Raw genomic sequence first — 12995 nt, 5'->3', positions numbered from 1 at the left:
GTATTATTTCATTGAATAGATTGCTCATTCCTTTGGTTTGAACCGCTATCCCTTCCTGTATCCCAATGACTCTTAAGTTTGGTCTCTTTATGTTATCCCATATTTCTTGGATGTTCTGCTCATGGTTTCTTAACAGTCTTGCTGAGCTGTCTATGTTCTTTTCAAGTTGAAATACTTTGTCTTCATTGTCTGATGTTCTATCTTCTAAGTGTTCTACTCTGCTGGTAGTATTCTCAATTGAGTTTTTAAGTTGGTTTATTGCTTCCTGCATTTCTAGGATTTCAGTTTGTTTGTTTTTTATAACTTCTATCTCCCTGTATAGTTGATCTTTTGCTTCCTGGATTTGTTTGTGTAATTCATTGTTGAAGTGATCTTTCATTGTCTGATTTTGCTGTCTAATGTCTTCCCTGAGACTCCAGATCATCTGAAGCATGTATATCCTGAATTCTTTATCTGACATTCCATCTGCTGCAGCTGTTACCTCTTCTAAAGTTGAGTTGACCTGCATTGCTTGTGGTCCTTTCTTTCCTTGTCTTTTCATACTGCTTGCGTTTCTTTCTGCTTGGTGAAAGTGTTGTGTTTTTGAAAAATTTTCCCCCCTATATATTTATATTGCTCTTGTATAGTTGAAAAGTCTCTCTTGCAGGGTCGGGCGGCGTTCTGCCTACCTTGCAGGCGCGGGTGGCGGCTCTGCTCTGCCCCTCCTCCAATTGGTGTGGCGTGTCTACCACGCCAGCGGACCCCTGGGCCTATTCTGCTGGTCGGTCGTAGGTCTGCCTACCTTGCAGGCTCGGGCGGCGGCTCTGCTCTGCCCTTACTCAAATTGGGGTGACGTGTCTACCACGCCAGCGGGTCGCTGGGCTTATTCCGCGCGCAGGAGGCGGCTCTGCTCTGCCCCTACTCCAATTGGGGTGACGTGACTACTGCGCCTGCGGGCCGCTGGGCCTGTCCCGGGCACGGGTGAAAGATCTGCTCTGCCCCTACTCCAATTGGGGTGACATGTGTACCACGCCGGCAGGCCACCGTGCCTGATCCGCCGGTCGGTTGCAGGTCTGCCTACCTTGTGGGCACGGGCGGCAGCTCTGCTCTGCCCCTACTCCAAATGGGGTGACGTGTCTGTCGCGCCGGCAGGCCACCATGCCTGGTCCACTGGTCGGTCGCAGGTCTGCCTACCTTGCGGGCGCGGGTGGCGTCTCTGCTCTGCCCCTACTCCAATTGGGGTGACGTGTGTACCACGCCGGCAGGCCGCTGGGCCTGTTCCGGGCGCTGGCAGCGGCTCTGCTCTGCCCCTCTGGCTTGATGACAAAGTGAGAGAGACTCGGGTGTTTGTGACTCACTTTCTTTACCAGGAGACCAACTGTTTCTGTCGCCGCTGGTATTCGATGAAGTTCTCTCCTCCGCCGCTTTCTGATGACATCAGATCTCTGCCATGTTGGTATCCCATGCGAATGGCAGCATTTCGTTCCCTTTGCCGGGTGACCAAAGCAACGGGTGAGTCCTGACCGGCCCTCACAAGCCCCGTCTCAGTCCTGTTGCCACTGCCTATGAAGGCTCGGTTGGTATTTACCTCCACAGTATTCAGCAGGACCCGGACCGAGAAGCAGTTTCCGTGCGTTCCTTATCCCTGGGCCAGAGCAGTTCCGGGAGCTGGAATTCGGCCGCTCTGTTCTCGGTGTATGTTCTGATAGGAGCAGGCTCCAAGAAGCAGTTTCCATGGGTTATTTAGCACTGAGCCTGAGAAATTTGTCTGTGAGACGCAGGCCAATGGCAGCCTGAAATTACCTGTTCTATAGCTGAATGAGCTGCGATCAGTCGAAAACAGGGATGGTGACGTCAGCTCTCCAAGATGGTGGCCGCTGGCTTCCTCTGTGGTCTGACCTGTGTGGAGAACCGAATTGGACCGCTTCCTTCCCCCGTCTCAAACCCAGAATTCAGCACTGAGTATGGTGATTGCACAGCTGGCAGAAGCCCGCGGAAACTGCAGCACTGTATCTTTGCGTTGCTATCTCCTCGTTTCACAGTGCGTGCCGCAGACTCTAGCCGCGGGGCGATTTGCTGAATAAGCAGCGTGACCCTCCGTGCGGACAAATCTCTCGCGTTTGAGCCCCCGTAGCTGATCCTCGTGCGATGGAAATCCTTCCTCTAGGTTTTGGCGCACCCCAATTTTGCTGGAAATTCCTAACAAAATAGCTTTTAGCCGTTCTAACTCGTCATTCTCCCGCACAGTTACACGGTACACGTCGCCGCCATCTTCCTAAGATAGAAAGTTTTGAATCACCCAAATAAGTGCTCTAGTTGACTCTCTAAAGAAATTCTTTTGGGCAGCTAGACCCTTAGGATACCCTTAAAGACTCTGAATGCCTATTTTGAATGCCTCCCTACTATACTTCCAGGAAGTGGCACTGTTTTTGCCAATGATGTACAGAGTTCATGGAACTTCACAACTAAATTTCCTGGTTTTTTTGGGGGGGGAACTTGACCACTGGGGCACTTGAACTTGAACTCAGGGGCACTTGAGCACTGAGCCACATCCCCAGCCCTATTATATATTTTATTTAGAGACAGGTTCTCACTGAGTTGCTTAGCACCTCACTTTTGCTGAGGCTGGCTTTGAACTTGTGATCCTCCTACCTCAGCCTTCTGAGCCACTGGGATTATAGGCATGCACCACCATGCCTGACTAAATTTCCTATTCTTATTGACCTTGCATGGATTACTGTCTATCTGATCTTCCTAACCACATCTAAAAGTTTGTCTTCCTAGAACTAAGGTAGTAAAACTAACCATTAATGGCAAATATTTTCAAACTCACTTACTTTCCCATACCTCACCAGACACCTGTTCTCTCTGGCAGAAAGGGGTAGGGGAAAGGGCAGAAGTTGCAATATCTAATAATAAAGTATTTTGGATTTCCTGACTGATTCTTTGTAACCCCGTTCAACTGCCTGAATATAATAGAAGATACTCATCAGTAAGAGTAGGTTAATGATTCAAATAAATGGTTCTCTTCCTCCTCAGAATTCTTTTCGGGGGTTGAACTAGCTTAAATTCAGAAGAATTCTGCAAGTACTACACCTCTATCCTTTGAAAATGAGGCCAGCTGAATAAAGTCCAAAGTAAGAAAAGTAGAAATAGCCAGTCTATGTAGTTGGTAGGTCAACTGGCTACAGCATGGTATAAACAATCCTGAATCCAGGATCAAATCCCATCCAGGGATGATAACTTCCATTTATAACTGGCTACCAATTCTGCTATTAACTTAGGCAGTAGCTCTTAGATATAATCCCAAGGGGAGGACATCCACTGTGGATAGATCAAAATAAATTAATTCATCTTAACATCTGGAAATTTGTGCCCTTTTGATGTGGCCTACTACTGTAAGTTATCTAATAATAAATAACACAATTTTTATTGTAGTGCTTTTTCCAATGATTCTTTGGTATCTAAAAAGCAGCATAGGATCCCAGATACTCTTCTTCAAGGCCAATGTAAGGCCTAGAACTACATGAAAAATATTTCTTTAGTCTAACAGTGCTCTAATGCTTTCTTTTTGGCTATAGTTGCTATATGAAACAAAGACCAAGTTCTGGTATTTTGATCTGCAAACAGCCAATTAAAATGTATTTAATGAGGATCTACTCTGTGATTAGCACTGTTCAAAGTGCTTTGGGATAAAAAGTAAGCTAGTGTAAAACAATATTTGTAACTTAGTTAAGCAAACAAGACTACCCACTTGCCATATCTCTCTTCATCCATTCTTGTTCACTGCTAATTGGGCCAACCTAAGGCAGGTATTCAACCAAGTCCAAACTCAGTGTCTCTAAATGGTCTGTGTTCTGCAGGGATTCAGTTCAATTCAAACATTCCTTCTTTAGCACACACTGTGTACCCAGCCTTCTTCTTCATCCTGTATGAAAAATAAGAGAGGACTGATAGACAATATTATAGATATAGAAAATACAAAATAGTGGTCCTTTTTCTGCAATAAATTAAGTTTATTTGGTCAATGGGGAGGAGCAGAGATAATTATTGTGAAGCAATAATGACACATACATGCTAATGAAATGAACTTCATCTCTTGGGGGAGGGGTCCTCAATTTGTTCATCTGTAAAGTGGAGGGCATTAACCAAATGATTTAAAGATGGCATTCTAATTCCATGATAGTGGAGATATTTACCTACATGAACTTAAATAAAAATGAACTTGCATGTATCAGTAGTGGGAGAAAGTTGGAGGAACTGCCATCTTTTAATTTATATCTCCTTTCAACACAACCATACCCATCCATAGATTAGGCCTAAGAAGCTGGAAAAAAGTGTGGATATGTACTGCAGGGGAGGGGGTGGGGTTTGCTATGCATAGGCAATGAGAAGTGGAGATAGAGGCTGATGACGTGGAATGTACCACTTAGAGAAAAATAACGGGTCAATTAGGTTGAGGGAAGAGGCTTCCTAAAAGATATGAAGCCTGAACTAGGCCTCCTTGCAGGATGGTGTATGAAACCTTTCATCTTCCCGGAAGGTGATTGTTGTTTTAAGTAGTGAAAAATAAGGGTAGGTGGACAAGATGGAACCACATTTTGGAGACCTTGACTCTTAAGGAGAACTTTGATAAAATGTATAGTCCAAGTTCCTATAAAGACCCCAGACTTGAAAAATGGTCTGTGTTCATGTTGAGAGGTGATTTTTTTTTTTTAGGGTTTATGTGTAGTTCAATGGTCCAGTCATAAATCCTAAAGATGATGATCCAGAGTTTGGAACTAGACTGAGCTTAATCCTGAAGTTCCCATCTGAAGAAACAGACTAATAAGTTTAATATCATTTCCCCCCCCCCTTTATTTTTTATTTTTATTCTTTTTGGAATTGTAAATTCAGTTTGAGTATATATTAAAGCTAAAATTAAAAGGAGCTATCCAGTGGGACTTACAGTTTGTGTTGTGTGGCTCATGCACAGCCCAGCCTGGGAAAAAAAATCACACTAACACAAAAACTACCCTCAAAATTAAAATATCTCTAGCTGGGTGTGGTGGTGTGTATCTGTAGCCTTACCCACCTGGGAGGTTGAGGCAGGAGAATCACTCAAGCCCAGGAGTTTGAGGTCAGTCTAGATAACAGAGTGAGACCCCCCTCCCATCTCACCAAAGAGAGAGAGAGAGAGAGAGAGAGATCTGAAAGATTTGGCATACAATACCTTTGAGGACATTTGGGAAGTAGATAAAATTCCTTGATATGGAAATTTTCCATTTTGAAAATATCTTAATGATTCTCTCGTGGATTCTGGAGGAGACATAGGAATTGTGATGAACAGGCAATCTAGAATGTGGAGGAGTTCTATGTTGAAAACTGAGAATTGTGAGAACAAAGATCTACTTAAACACAATCTGCTATGATCTGCTCCGTTTTATTTTTCTACCCTGTGGCTTCCCTGCACACACCATATACCCTGACCTGATCATCATCTCTCTTAATCCATCTCTACCTTAGCCAACATTTTCACCCCATTCCTCAGAGTGTTATAAACACAATGAACATTCCTCTCTTATTCCTCATACTTAAAACACTCTCCCTAAATATTTGAATCTTTTTTTTTCTTTATGTTACTATTCAGATCAAGATTCTTGAAAGAAGACTTTCCAAACTCTGGCCTATAGGCCTTGATTTTATTTATTTATTTGTGTGTGTGCGTGTGTGCGCGCGCACGCATGCATGAATATAGTATCTTGTAATTCTTATAATTTTCTTTTATGCAGATTTTGTCTGTCCCCGAGGCAGTCAGCTCTTTAAAAATGGAAATATGAATTTAAGCATATTTGCACTCCACTGTGCTTTGTATGTTAAGCATTCAAAGTCAGTTTTTGTTTATTTCAATGTTTTTACAGAACATGTACGACATGTTAGGAACCAGGATAAATCACTTGTATTTTTTTTTTTTTTGGTACTCAGGATTGAACCAAGGGATGTTTAACCACTGAGCCACATTCTCTGTCTTCATATATTTTATTTAGACACAGGGTCTCACTAAATTGCTTAGGACCTTGCTAAATGAGGGTGGCTTTGACTCCCAATCCTCCTGCCTCAGCCTCCAGAGCCACTGGGATTACAGGTACGTGCCACCATGCCTAGCTCAGTTGTAATCCTCTATTTTAAGGAATTCACAGTTTATCCAGGAAGAGATAAGAAAAGTATTGACCACAATCGTGTGATGCCTATCTTATTGATGAGTTCAGGATGCTATGGAAGCAAAGAGGAAGAGCACTTAACCCAGACAAGAAGAGCCTGGGAAAGACTTGGAACTAATACTAAACTGAGCCTGCAAAGGTAAGTGTGAGTTAACCAGGAAAGGAACTCAGAAAATGGACACTTGCGAAAGAGGGAACAGCAATTGCCTGTTCATCACAGGGAATTGTGATGAATAGGCAATCTAGAAAAAACACAAGAATACAACAAAGTACAACTTGTTTAGGGGAATTAAAATAATTGCAGAATGTCTGGAATATCAAATTTATGGGGATGGGTAAAATAGGTGAGAGTGGAGAGGTGGACAGGATTCAAATCCTGAAATGCAGTCTTTGCTAGGAAACTGGTAGGTTACTTTGAGTAATGAAGAGCTATTAAGGGATTTTAAGTACAGAGACCCATTGAATAATACATATTTCAGAACTATGAAAATGGTGGCAGCATGAACTCTAGATTGGAAAGATGGAAGAATTACAAATTAGAGCCGAGCAAGGTGGTGCATACCTGTAATCCCAGTGTTTCAGGAGGCTGGGGCAGGAGGATCTCGAGTTCAAAGCCAGCTTTAGCAATATAGTGAGGCCCTAAGCAACTCAGCGAGACCTTGTCTCTAAATAAAATCTAAAAAGGTCTGGGCATTTGGCTCAGAGGTTAAGTCCCCCCTACCCCAGCCGTTTCAATTTCTGGTACCAAAAATAATTATAGATTAGAAAGTTGAAAAGAGGCAAGATGAGAAGGCTATGGCCCTACTGAGGAGTGGCTAAGCAATAGTAAGAGTCTGTAATTGTCACATACTTATTCCATTCACCTCCTGTGTCCTAGTCCTGGGTGACTTCTTTCTGCCAGGAATTTGAAAGATAATTGCATCTGTACCTCTTGCTGAGGGCCCAGAGCTTCCCCAGATGTTGTTCTCCCTGAAGCATGGTTATTCAGTTTTCCTTTCAATTCTCTGATCCTTCCCAGTATCCTTTCAAATACCTCCTCCCTTTTTGCTTAAGTTAGTGGAAATGAAAAGGTTTGTCTCTGGGGCTTGCAACCTAAATAAAGCACATACACTGATAAAAGCTCTGAAGCAGGGCAGTAGCAATAAAGAGGGCTAAAAGGATATGTGAAAGATCTGAGGGAGGTAGAATTAAGACTTGGAAACCAACTGAATCCATGGTAAGGAATCACATTTTTAATTTTGTTATTGGAGCAAATGGAAATGTAATTTACCAAATTGAGAATAAAGGAGTTGGAGCAAGTTTGAGGATAAATGTTGAAATTTGTTCTTGTCAGTTGAGCATGACAGATAGGTGGGCACATTGTCTGGTAAATGGCTTAAAAGATGAGTCTGGAGCTTAGGAGACATAATGTTGGTGCTATAGGTTGGGCTTTTATGTGACCCCCCTCCCACATTCATATGTTAAAGCCCAATCCCCAACATTAGGGTGTTACAAGGTGGAACTTTTGGGAGGTGATTAGTACCATTATAAAAGAGACCCCAGAGAGAATCTTTGTTCTTTCTGTCATAGAAGAGCCATCAAAAAGATGGCCATCTATGAACCAAGAAGTGGACCATCACCAGACACAGAATTTGCTAGCATCTTGATCTTGGTCTTCTAGCTTCCAGAACAGTGAGAAATAACTTTCTGTTGTTTATATGTAACTCATTTTATGGCATTCTGTTATGGCAATCTGAACAGACTAAAACATTTGGTATTGAATTTATATTTGGTCGTCAGCCCCAACTATATGTGCTAGCTGAAGTCACTGGAGTAGATGAGATCAAATAGAAAAAATGGTGGATGGTTATAAAGAGACTGTGGCATAGACAGAGCCCTGGACTATGCCAGCATCCAAGGAAGAGCATCATAAGTGGATGATATGAAGAACACTGAAGACTGAGATCACAAGTTGGAGGAGAACCAGGAGAAAGTAACCACTTAAGTTATGGGAAGAGATGATGTCATATTAAAATAAGCAAAACATCTAGTTTAATGTGGCATCTGAACTGTAATTTCTGAAGAAACAGAAATGGATTAAAACTCACAAAATGACCAAAAGCTTAATTAACAATCCATACTACCAATTAAAAGGCAGGCAAGAATCTTACAGAGATTGATAAAACCTACTAGGCTTGAGATGGAAAAGCCAGGATTTGCTCACAGAAATAGGGACCATGTAATAAAAGATAATGTAAATACCCATTGATTGATATTTCCCCTCCCCAACTTTTTCAGAGACTCAAGGGCAGCCTCAACCAAAACTCAGGGTAGTCTTCTCCTCCTACAACTCCTATAACTAGAGTGTGGATCTAAGTCAGGACCTAACAATAATTCCTTTTCATCCCTTTACCTCCATTACTTTCTATATTCAGTTGGAGACTTCACTACCCAGGTATCAGTGGATGGGATCTTAGGGGTGGCTCAATGCATTCTAGGACAGGTGATCTCAGGAGCAAAGAGCAGGAGGTGAGGGCATGTTCAGGAAGAACTCTTTTTTTAAAATAAAAAAATGTTTTTAGTTGTTGACAGACCTTTATTTTATTTATTTATCTGTGGTGCTAAGAATCAAACCCAGTGCTTCACACATGCTAGGCAAGCACTTTACCATTGAGCTACGGGCTGGGGATGTGGCTCAAGTGGTAGCACGCTCGCCTGGCATGCATGCGGCCCAGGTTCAATCCTCAGCACCACATACAAACAAAGATGTTGTGTCTGCCAATAACTAAAAAATAAATATTAAAAAATTATATCTCTCTCTCTCTAAAAAAAACCCAAACAACCATTAAGCTACAATCCCAGCCTCAGGAAGAACTCTTTATAGAACTATTTTCTTCCTCTTCTTTCATTTCTAATTGTTCATAAGATAGAAACACCTACCCTCTTGCACATATTTGTATGAAAGTTAAGAAAGAGTGAAATGAATAATCATCTTTCTTTCTTTCTGCAAAGAAAAAATGGTGGCACATAATGTTGAACACAGGTACCACATTTCATTTTTGGTTCATTCTTTTTCAAACAGCTGGCAACAACACATGATACCCTTCCTTTATCAAGGAGGCCAAACTTTAATTTATTTTAAACAGAAAAAAATTCTTTAAAATGACTTTATTTATAAATATATTTTTATGTGGTGCTGAGGATTGAACCCAGTGCCTCACACATGATAGGCAAGTCCTCTACCACAGAACTACAGCCATAGCCTGAGGCCAAACTTCTATTAGTGATTAGGCAAGTAGTTCCAGTTAAGGGTATGTATTAGGAAGCCCAGTTTATGTTCACAACCCAGCCACAGTCTCTAAAGCAGCTTTTAGCAAAAAAGAAAAAGAAAACCCTGATTTTTTGAACTTGCCTGATACTTGAATGTGTTTATTAATTGCCTCAGAACCAATATGGATAAGAGACATGATTGGTACTTTAACATCTTGGCTGCTATAGTTTTCATGTCCTACATTGGTTCAGGTACCACAGAATAAGGAAACTGAAGTTTCGGAAATTATCTCCTTAGCAAAGGAAAAATGAAAACCTGCTAGAAATTGGAGACTGGGTAAGGAGCTTTGCTTAGCAACATGCCCTCCATCCATAGGCAGAAAGTAGAACCGGGGTTTATAAATTCATTCACCTCTTCTGTTTACCAACATGCAGTCTAAATAGAATTAGCATTATTCAGAGATGAATGAATGGAAAATGACTTTCACAGTTAATGAATTTTATGATGACATGAATGCAGCAGCAGCAATTGCCTCTGTAGCATAATTGAGAAGCCAAGAAAGACTGGCAGGCATGGAGAATACAGAGATTTGAGCAGAAGATTGGTAATTTGAAAATTGGGAATCAAGACCATGAAATTCATTTGTGTGTTTGTTAAAAAAGTGGGAAGTCTACTTCCAAAGAGAATGGAAGCTGTGACTTCCGTTGTTTAGCATTGGAGTACCAGGTGGATAGGAACAAAAGAGAAACAAAAAGGGGAGAAATGAGATTTTAAATATACCAGATACACAGTAAGGGATAGAAGACGGTCTCAGGAAAAACCTAGGGGCTGAAGATGCCCACCATGGAAAATTTCTAAATGTTTCAAATCTGATATATGAAGGAAGGAAAGGAGGTGCTGCTGTTCCCTCTCAAGGCACCTCCCCAAAATCTGATGTGCTCTTGTCTTTTTAGAGCCTTTTCCTTCATCTAATTTAATGGAAGGAAGAACACCGCCCACGTCCCCCGCGGGCCATGGAATCGGGATCCCTCTGCGTGGTGTGGGCTGGCTGTGAAAAGACCACAAGGACTTGGAAGTAATTTTTTCACAAAGCGGGGGGTAAGACAGCTCTGCGACCTTAAAGTCCTGCAATCACTCTGGAAGGCAAGAGACAGCGAGAGAGCTCATGCTCACGGAATCCCTGTATGTATAGGGAAATTAGCAAAGGATTTTTTTAAAAAATATTTATTTATTTATTTTTAGTTTTTGGCAGACACAACATCTTTGTTTGTATGTGGTGCTGAGGATCGAACCCGGGCCGCACGCATGCCAGGCGAGCGTGCTACCACTTGAGCCACATCTCCAGCCCCAGCAAAGGATTTTTGATAGAATATTTTTTACCAAATAAGGCAGGGGGTGGACTAGTCAAGCTCCAATGGGTAACACCCAGCTCTAGAGCCATGAGAAAGCAAAACTTCTTTGCGGACTGAAGGGGGAGGTCACCTGCATTGCAAAGCCTACTGCGTGCAATGCCGGACCAACACCCTATTGGCTCAAGGCTGAGAGGGTGCTTAACATAGCTCATGGGAGGCCACCCACGGAAGAAGCAGATTCTTAGCTTTTAAGTCCAAATATCAAAGACTCAACTGTAAAACAGAGTGATTTAGGAAATAGATGAGATCAGTTCAGTTGCCTAATGAAGAAGGCAAACTGTTAATCTCGTAGCTTTCTACCCCCATATGGGAGATACAGTGTCACAACAGAGTTACCATTGAGTAGCTCGTAATGGAGTCCATTCATGAAGGGTAGATTCCAGGAACTAGTACTAATTTACATATTGAAACCAAGAAGCTTCCTCCCAACCCTCATACTTTGGAAATGTTTTTGGTTCTTCCAGTTGGTCCAAATAACTCCATATTCTGCATGCAGTTATAACCAGCAACAGTGATAAAGAATAATACATAATTGTGCCAAACTATATATTATATATATATATTCCCTCATGTATTAAAATTTCATACCAAACCATTCATTAAATTTCAGAAGTGCCAAAAACTTTGAAACACATCAATGTCAGTGGAGTTAGGTGATGGGAATGGGGATCTCTTCTGTTTCCCTTTCCCACTTTGCTTTCTCTCAAGAGGAAAATCATATTGCTATTTGGGCTTCCTTTTCTTCTTTAGGGCGGTCTCTAGACATCTAAGAGTTCATGTAAGAGGGTTTGGCTTACTCCTCTGTCGAGGCTCTGGCCAGCTCTTCTCTTTTTCTCCTTTCTTACATGGCAGGCTAAGCCAAGCATTCGAGTTCAGTCAGATGACAGGAGGATGCCCCTTAGATGCTGTGCTTCTTGTGTGTAGCAGCCCATGCCAGTTATTGACCTATTGTTTTCCAGCTCCAAACTCCACCTTGTAAACTCCACTCTGAGATGCAGACTACATTTCCCACATTCCCTTGCCCCATGGACTACCTATTTGGTTCTGCCAGAAGGGGGACCAGTGGAAGATTGGAGTGTAGAAGGAAAAAAAAAAAGTCCTTCCTGTTTTCTAGTTCTTGTCAGCATCTCTCAGGCAAAACCAGCTGGCTCATCTACAATTTCTCTAGGCATCTAGAATATTGATAAATGGTCTTTGTTGCCAGTTTTCTTTTTATCATTCTGTTTAGCACGGGCCACGGGCCAGAACTTCAAACCATAAAGCCCCAGACTCATATTCATTCATTCATTCATTCATTCAACAAATATCAAATACCTATCATGTACCAGCATCTACTTCAGTAAATAAAAGAGACACAAGTCCCTGTCTTCTCGGGGCTATTTGCAAGAGTAGTCTATGTCTGCTCTTGGATGTGTCTAATAGGTAGCTCAGACTTGACAGTTCAAAATAATTCTTGATTTTACCTCCCCTTCAAACCCATTCTTCCCTCAGTCTTACTTCTCTTAGAAAGTGTCGATTCAGCCATAGAACAGGTAATTTCAGGCTGCCATTGGCCTGCGTCTCACAGACAAATTTCTCAGGCTCAGTGCTAAAGAACCCATGGAAACTGCTTCTTGGAGCCTGCTCCTATCAGAACATACACCGAGCACGGAGCGGCCGAATTCCGGCTCCCAGAACTGCTCTGGCCCAGGGATAAAGAACCCGTGGAAACTGCTTCTCGGTCCGGGTCCTGCTGAATACTATGGAGGTAAATACCAACCGAGCCTTCATAGGCAGTGGCAACAGGACTGAGACAGGGCTTGTGAGGGCCGGTCAGGACTCACCCGTTGCTTTGGTCACCCGGCAAAGGGAACGAAATGCTGCCATTCGCATGGGATACCAACATGGCAGAGATCTGATGTCATCAGAAAGCGGCGGAGGAGAGAACTTCATCGATACCAGCGGCGACAGAAACAGTTGGTCTCCTGGTAAAGAAAGTGAGTCACAAACACCCGAGTCTCTCTCACTTTGTCATCAAGCCAGAGGGGCAGAGCAGAGCCGCTGCCAGTGCCCGGAACAGGCCCAGAAGCCCGCCGGCGTGGTAGTCACATCACCCCAATTGGAGTAGGGGCAGAGCAGAGCCGCCACCTGCGCCCGCAAGGTAGGCAGACCTGC

Source organism: Marmota marmota, unplaced genomic scaffold, assembly GCF_001458135.2.
Source record: "Marmota marmota marmota unplaced genomic scaffold, marMar, whole genome shotgun sequence".
Taxonomy (NCBI): Eukaryota; Metazoa; Chordata; class Mammalia; order Rodentia; family Sciuridae; genus Marmota; species Marmota marmota.
This window is presented reverse-complemented; position numbering follows the sequence as displayed.